We start from the raw sequence: 7,983 nt of genomic DNA, 5'->3' as shown, positions 1-7,983 counted from the left end.
GGGTCTGGGCAGCGCGGCCGCCTCCGCCATTTTTAGGCTGCGGCGAAGCCGTGGCCTTGTCCCGGGCTCGGTCGGGGGCAGGGCCGAGCCGCGGGCTGAGCGAGAGGAGGGCGCGGCGGCCGGGCCGGGCCGGGCCTGAGGGTCTTGGCCCCCGAACACGTCTCTCTGCTCTGTTCGCTTGTGATGGCTCCTTCTTTGGGCCGCGCTGGGCACCCGGTCTTCCGCGCCCGGGAGCTCGCGGCCATGTGGCTGGGGCACAGCGGCCCCTGGGAGCCCTGCGGGCAGTTGCGAGCGCCGCTCAGTGTCACTTGGTGGCTCATTGGCTACCCCGGGCTGCCTTCTGATCACTTTGCCCTGAAGCTGGTCCCGGGCCGGGGCACCTTTGGTAGTAGGGCCTGGTGTTTAAATCCCATGGTAGAATTGACCACTTGTGCTCCCTGTCCGGCCTGAGGCCACCCAAGTGCCTTGCGTAACCTGCTGTAGGTAGATTATTCTGTTTTCAGTCTCCCTGTGTTTAACTGTTGTGAATTCATTTCCCACTCAGAAGTAGTGTGGGGGGGGGCAGAGGAAAACCAGCATCAATTACTTCCCTGGGCAGGAGCTTTGGTGCTAGGGCAGGCACCTCTCTGCCGTCTCATTCAGGCACAAAATACAACAGATGTTTTAACAAAGAGACTCTAGAATGGGAACAGTTTTGCATCCACAGGCCTCCATGATGGTTCTACACCCCCAGGGAACTACGTGCAGAAACTTTCAAAATTATGCTAAATTAATTTTTTTTAAACAAATTAGACTAAATTTAACACTATTTGAACCTTTTTTAGAAACATGAAGATACTTTGTGTGGGTAGGGGGTTTGTGGGGTGTGTATGTGGAAGAGATATGGGTGTAGGGTTTGTGGGGAAGTTGTGAAGGGATGTGGGCTTTGTGGAGAGAGTTGGGAAGGGGTGTGTATGTGGGAGCAGGGGGGTTGTAGGCGTGTGTGGCCCCCCACCACACATTTCCCACCCAGCCTCCCATGATGCACAGCTTCCACTGTCGGCTCAGCAGCGGGGGCAGGGAGGGCCCTTGGGGCACTCATGACCATGGCAGGCAGAGCCCCCAGCAGTGTGCGCCTCTGGCTGAGTTCCAGGGCCTGCACATGATGACACAGAGTCAGCCTGGTCTGCTGGTGTGCATCTTTGAACCAGACTGAGCTGGCTCCGTGCTAGGACATGAGGCTCACAGCACTGCAGGTGGGAGCTGCACACCTTCAGGCTGGGTGGGCTCTGTGACTCCGTGTGTGGCTTCCTGCTAGAGTGCTGGAAGCCCCATGTGGAGGCATGGAGCTGGCTGACCTGCCCCAATGGTTTGTGGATGGGAAGCCACACACCGTCAGGCTGGGTGGACTCCATGCTTCCACATGGGTCTTCCAGCACTCCAGTGAGAAGCCACACGTGAAGGCAAGCAGGAGCCTGCCTGGCCCAATGGTGCATGACTCCGTGCCCCCATGTGTGCCTTCCCGCCTGGCCCGATGGTGTGCAGCTCCCAGTCCATGCGCCATTGGGCTGGGGCAGCCCTCCACATGGGGCTTCCAGCACTCCAGCGGAAAGCTGCATTTGGAGGCATAGAGTTACGCGCCATGAGGCTGGGCAGGCTCTGTACCTCCACATGCACCTTCCCACTGGAGTGCTGGTAGCATCACATGGAGACACGGAGTCAGCTGGCCTGGCCTGATGGCACACAGCCCATATCCACCCACACGCATCCCGATGCCCACCCAGAAACTCCTCACTCCCTCCACATGGAGGTGGAGGCACAGAGCTCGCTGCAGTTAAATTATGCAAAGTTATGCATGGTCGTACCTTTTATGTGCAAAATTGTGTGGGCACGTAATTGCATAATTACCCAGGGTGTAATAAACTACCATTAAGACCTTTAAAAGCTTTAAAACCCTTGTATTTCAGTATCTATGCCCTATCAACAATTAGTCCTCTAAATCTATGGACCCTATATCATCTTAATTCACTTTCCCGATAAGCAGATTATTCCGTGTTATAAAAAAAAATTCAAGTACACCCTTAATGTGTGAGCATATAACAAGAACTCAAGCTTAATGCTATTTTCAGTTCACAGCAATGTTTATTATTAAAGTTGAAGATTTATTTATTTTGGTTATTGAATTTAAATGCATGTATGCTCTCACCTGTTCATAATCAACAATTTATAATAAACATCTCTGAACTAATGCAACACAGAGCATAAAAAAGTCTTACTCTTTCAGTGGGATGGCTTGATTTAAATTGCTTGTGTGGCGTGAGATCTTTCCCCAAAAGAAAAGCATGTCATTCTGTTAACACCCGTTTTTGTAGAAATCTAAAGTTGGAAAGTGTTCAGAATCTAATACTCTACCTCTGTTCTTTCATGCTTTAGCCATTTTTTAATGGGGCCTGTCCCTTAAACTGTTGCTAACAAATATAATTTGTCCTAATGACAGACTGTTTATAACATCCCATGTAGCTAGTCTATAGCATGATCAGGTACATTGTTTTCTTTAGAACTGTATCTAGCTGCCCAGCTTTTGAGTGGGTAGATTTCTGTGTCCTCTTGCTTAACTGCTGGGGGTTAAGGTAGATATTTTTATACAGTCCTGAAGTATTGTATTTCTTTTTTGAGAAATTGATAGATCCTCAAATTAATAACAATTTATTTCAGTTCTCAAAACTTGATACCATTGATACAGATGGATGGAGGCATTTTGTCTTCTACTCCAGCATAGTTGTCAGTAGCCCATGAATATTTACTTACAACCTGTACATATGACCATTATGAAAACATTCTTCGTACAATATTTTATTTTTTATCTTGATAATGATCCCTATGAGTCTCCTACAGAGAGATGATCATATGGAAGGATTTGGGGAAAAAAATCCCAGAGCCAGTGGCAAGTTTTCTGTGATGAGCAAAGTTTCAGAGCTATCAACTTCCTCATATGCTAATATTTTGCTTGTTAAAAATGTGTGTTTAACATTTTATAGCCTATGCTGACTCTCAGGCTGTAAATGAATGTGATCTATAGACCGCTCTAATGTCTACAACAGTATTTCTCAACCTTTTTTAGACTCAAGGCACCCCTCCATAACTTTGAATTGAGCAGCACCCCATTTCAAAAACTAATTTATATATAGTATTTAGCTCCTTGCAGTGGGGCCAGGCAGTGAGGGTAACAGTGACCAAGTGGCCAGGTAGGGATGAGCCTTAGGCTGCACTTATCTCTTTAGGTCTGCTTATCTCCTCATGCTTTGCAGCACCCTTCAAAAGATCTTATGGCACCCCAGGGTTCATTGGCACCCTGGTTGAGAATCATTGACCTAAACAGTTGCTTTTCTTCTCCTAAGCTGTGGCAGAAAGATAACTGAGAAGTCTTCTAGTTGGCACACCTACTATGTGGAATCCCATGGGAAACATTGAAAGTGACAAGTACTCGTCAGTTTGACTTTACTATTATTCTGAAATGAAGTGGCAGTAGAGGCCTGCCCTAGAGGTACATTCATTAGGAGGAAGAATTTAAATCAACATGGGGACAAAATTAGAATAATGTAATTCTTTGATGCAGTAGTTTGACGGCTGTACAATATATTGATTTTAAAACGTATTGTATCTCTAAAGTTACTATTACTTTTGGACTTTACTAGTCAGTCCTGTTCTAGTGCAGTAACTAAAGTTATAATTTTAAGGTAATTTTACAAATAATTTTATGTGGAAAACTTATAAATTTGTTATAATTTTCTATGTATAGAATCTAATTATTGAAGGGTCTTCTTAAATCCACCCAGAGCTCCCACAACTGCAGCAGCAAAGATCTGACGGAGGGGGAGAGTCGAACGTGTTGACAGTTGCACACCCTGCTGCCTGCCCCTCGTACTCCTGCTGCTTACTCTTGCTCCCACTGCCAGGGCTCTGGTCCTGCTCCAGCCTTGGGCATGGAGCACATGGTTGCTGCAGCCCCAATCTGGCCCCAGTAGCAACAGTTGGGGATTTGGGAGGGAGCAAGAGGGGGGCGGGGTGGCAGTCAGCAGCTGATGGTCCAAGCTTGGAGTTGGAGACACAACAGCCACCTGCTTGTTTCTCCCCCACCCCCTACTGTCCCCCATATTGTGAATCCAAGACAAGGGGCTTTCCCTCCCATGTTAAATAGGGAGGGGGTGGATTGACTTTATTTTGGATTTGAGTAAATACTGAGAATTATACAAAAATACATTTTCAGCTTAATTGATTAATGGGCCAAGTAAGACTTTAATCTTCAGGAAAGTTTTTAAATTATATTCTTCCAATTTTTTCCCCTTAACCAATTAGAGAATATTTTTTAGGGGTAGAAGGACTGAAATAGAATGTTTTTCTTTCACAGTCCTCAAAACTAATATTTTTTTCTGGGCTTTTGGTACATGTTTAATTTACCTGAATTTTGTATAACCTGATGATATCAGACATTCATTAATGTAAATTGTTGTATTTAGTATTTTTTCATTTGTGACTTGAAATGCAGTCAGATATTATAATACAGTAGTACCACATGTGGGCATGTTTGAGGATTATGATGAGGAAAGAGAACTTGAATGCATAGTGTTATAGCAGAACCCTGCACTGCTTCTCTGGAGAGGGGGAGGTATAGATAGAGGAGAGACGGCAAAATCTTGGATCTCTCTTGTCTTTGTAATTCCAAAAAAGAAAAATCTACAATAAGACTTTCTTTTTTCATTTGCAGACTACCTTTGAAAATCTCAAAATGGCTTTGTTTAGAATTTCTACTTTTTAGGAATTTAAGGACTTTCTTAATTTTAGGAATTTTAAGTGTGTGGGGGATCCAGAAGTTTTAATTCTCAGTTGGCTATTATTGACTTGTTGTGCATCTTTGAGCTGCTGTCCATATTCTCATCTCTAAGATCAGAATAATACCATTCTTATATAGATTTACTTTACAGACTTCAATAATTACCTAAAAACAACATGGGAATGTCCAGGAAAGATAATTTTATGCCTTACAACCAACAGTACGAATACTAGTAATCTTACCAGATTTCTTTAAGACTGCTATTTTGTAATACACTACAGTAAAATCCCTGTTATCTGGCCCAAGTAGGGAATGGGAAGTGCCAGTAACTTAAAAATGCCAGTTACCTGAAGCACAGGGGTTTCCATCCAGATGCGGAGCGGCTACAAGCAGGATGGCGGCAGCCGCACGCAGTGGTGGCAGCACAGGTTGGTACCGCATGCAAGCTTTTCCCCCTCCGCCCGCATCTGGCCAGCTGTCTGGAAATTCTGGTTAATAGAATGTTCTGGTTATTCAGATACCAGACAACTGGGATTATACTGTATTTAAATAAAGATGAGTATGGACCTGAATAAGGTCTGCACATCCATAATTGGCGCTAACTACATGGGGAATGTTATAGACATAGTTTATATTTTGTAATGTTGCTTATGTACGTTGAATGTTCTTGGCTAAAAATAAATAACATTTAATAATACAAAATAAATTAAACTTGAAATTTTTATGTTGGAAAAACCCCTTAAATGTACTTTTGTTATGAAGACATCAGATCAGCTAATGGCTTCTAGATAATGAAAATTTGCTTGAATGTGTACATAGAACAAAAAAGGAGAATACTGGAAGGATTTCAGGAATGTTTCTGCAACCCTTCTATAATAAAATGTTTTGTTACTAGCCAAGTAATTTTTATCACAGTTGTCCATCCTAGCACGGACAGAAGATTTTTAGGTGTTAAACTACTATAGACTACTAGCTAACACTAGCATAGTTTTAGTTGTAGGATAGACTGGACTTGGTTCAAATAATTTTATTAAATTGTTTTTAGTTTGTTCTCGGTTTTGTGTATAAACAATTTCTTTTTCTCTCCATTCAAAAATGAAATTGTCTCTTTCTCGCTTCATGTCTTTATCTGGTCTTGTGCACAGTGTAGCAAGCCACCTCAGAAGTTTATTTTCCCAACACAAAACAAGTGTTTCCTGTTCTCCTCTTCCACTTAATTTTTTAATCTTGATATAACTTTTCCATATGGTTCTGTTACTAAATATGAACACTTTTTTTCATTTATTCAGCTCATTTTGGAAGAAATGTGCTCCAAAATAACTTTTATGAGTAGCAACTTGTCTGTCTTCTCATGAGCTCACTCTTTAAAGGGAAGCTTCAGTATAACATATATGTTGTCACTGGTATATTTCATAAACTTTTTAAATACGTTTAAATAATCACAGTTCTCTTTATGCGTGAGTTTAATGCCAACTAGAATATCAAAAAAAATCCTCCTATGCCTGTAAGCCTTGTTTAAAAAATACAGTAGTTTTTTGGTTAATTTAACAGTTCCTTTGAAAAATCATCTGCAGGGAAGTATCAGCATAGTTTTCATTGAGAAATATTATTCTTAAGAACTTAGTTAATATATATTTAAACTGTTCTTGAAAAAGTATTCTTAGATATGGTAAAGCAACATGTGTGTAGTTTGTATCTAAACAAGTTATAAGTAACCTAACCTAACCTACTTATATTTTCAGTACTTGAACAGACCTTTTGAGATCCTTTTTAACCCTACTATTCTGTGATACTTGTATCAATTTAGTGGTCTTATTCCTGACTAAATTCCAGTTTCCCTGAATATTAATTAGTCTTGACATGCTCAATCATGGCTTCGTAAAACAGAATTGATTCTAATTACAGAGGTGAGGGGTGAAGATGGGTCCATAGAATCATAGGAAAGTAGGGTTGGAAGGGACCTCACAAGGTCATCTGATCCAATTCTCTGCTCAAAGCCGCTCATCCCTGACTGAATCATCCCTGTCTGTCTAAACTGTTCTTTAAAATGTTCAGGGATGGAAATGACACAGCTTCTCTAGGTAGCCTCTTTTCATGCTTGACCACCCTTATAATCAGGCTGCTCTGTGTCTTAATGTTGAAATGCATGGCAGCCTTGATAGAGGGAATAGAAGGTGGTCATCACCTTTTAGGATTGAACACTAATTTTTTGTATGTTTCTAAAAGTGTGTGACTTAAATGAGGGAGACAAACAATGTGGCAAGAGAAACAGTCCTCTCAAAGGCTTGAAAAGAGGCCAAGGATTGCTCTTCCCTGAGAAGTTTTATTGACATAGTTATGTACCCCCACACAAATCTGATGTTCAGTTGGTAGAACCCAGTTTTGTGCCATTTGAATTACCCTACCTCAGCTGAGGTGCTGGTGGCTGCATGAAGGTAGTGTAAACATTGCATCTGTTGTGTTGGTTCTAATTCTCTCAGCAGCTGTTGTTAAATATAGAGTTTCAAATTCTGTTTCCTTGGAGGCAAAGTGATTGTGAGCCTGCCTTTCCCCTCCCTAAAAATTCCTGATGTGTTTTGGAAATGCCTCTTTCCTTGATGGGCTACATTTACAAGTTTTTGCTCAAAGACAGCTACCCAAATCTTGTGCTGCTGCCTAGGATATGAGGAAAAACTGTGGATCCCTCAGCCAGTGGAGAGAAGGAGTTTTGCAAGTCCAATGAGAATGTTACATCCCAGTATGCTCATTCCAAGGTGGTTTTTACAGTATGTCTGAATTACTGACCTTGCAGTTAAACTTGTACTTTAACTGGAGACAGATCCTGTCATTGACAATTCCTACAGTTGTTGACTAAAGCTCAACTGATTTAACGAGAGCGTTTGCTGATATCCCCACAGCAGAATCAGACTAGGAAAGAAAGATGTTGAGGGACTTCAAGTCTACTGGGATTGGAAAGTTGTCAGGACTGAAGCTCCCTAGTGGCAAGCACCTTCCTTCTGCTAAATTGTCATTCCCTGTGGGTCCTGTTTGTCTTCCTTCTTTCCTTTTTGATAAGGAAAAATCATCCTTATCAGACTAACTGACCTTACAAAGGTTTTACTGGGGAGTAATTTATATGTCTTTTTAAAAAACTTGGGGTTCTACTATGTGTGGATTTCAGCAGAGTAGAAGGA

The sequence above is a fragment of the Alligator sinensis genome, unplaced genomic scaffold (genome assembly GCF_000455745.1).
Source record: "Alligator sinensis unplaced genomic scaffold, ASM45574v1 scaffold237_1, whole genome shotgun sequence".
Classification (NCBI taxonomy): domain Eukaryota; kingdom Metazoa; phylum Chordata; order Crocodylia; family Alligatoridae; genus Alligator; species Alligator sinensis.
Note: the sequence above shows the minus strand (reverse complement) of the source record.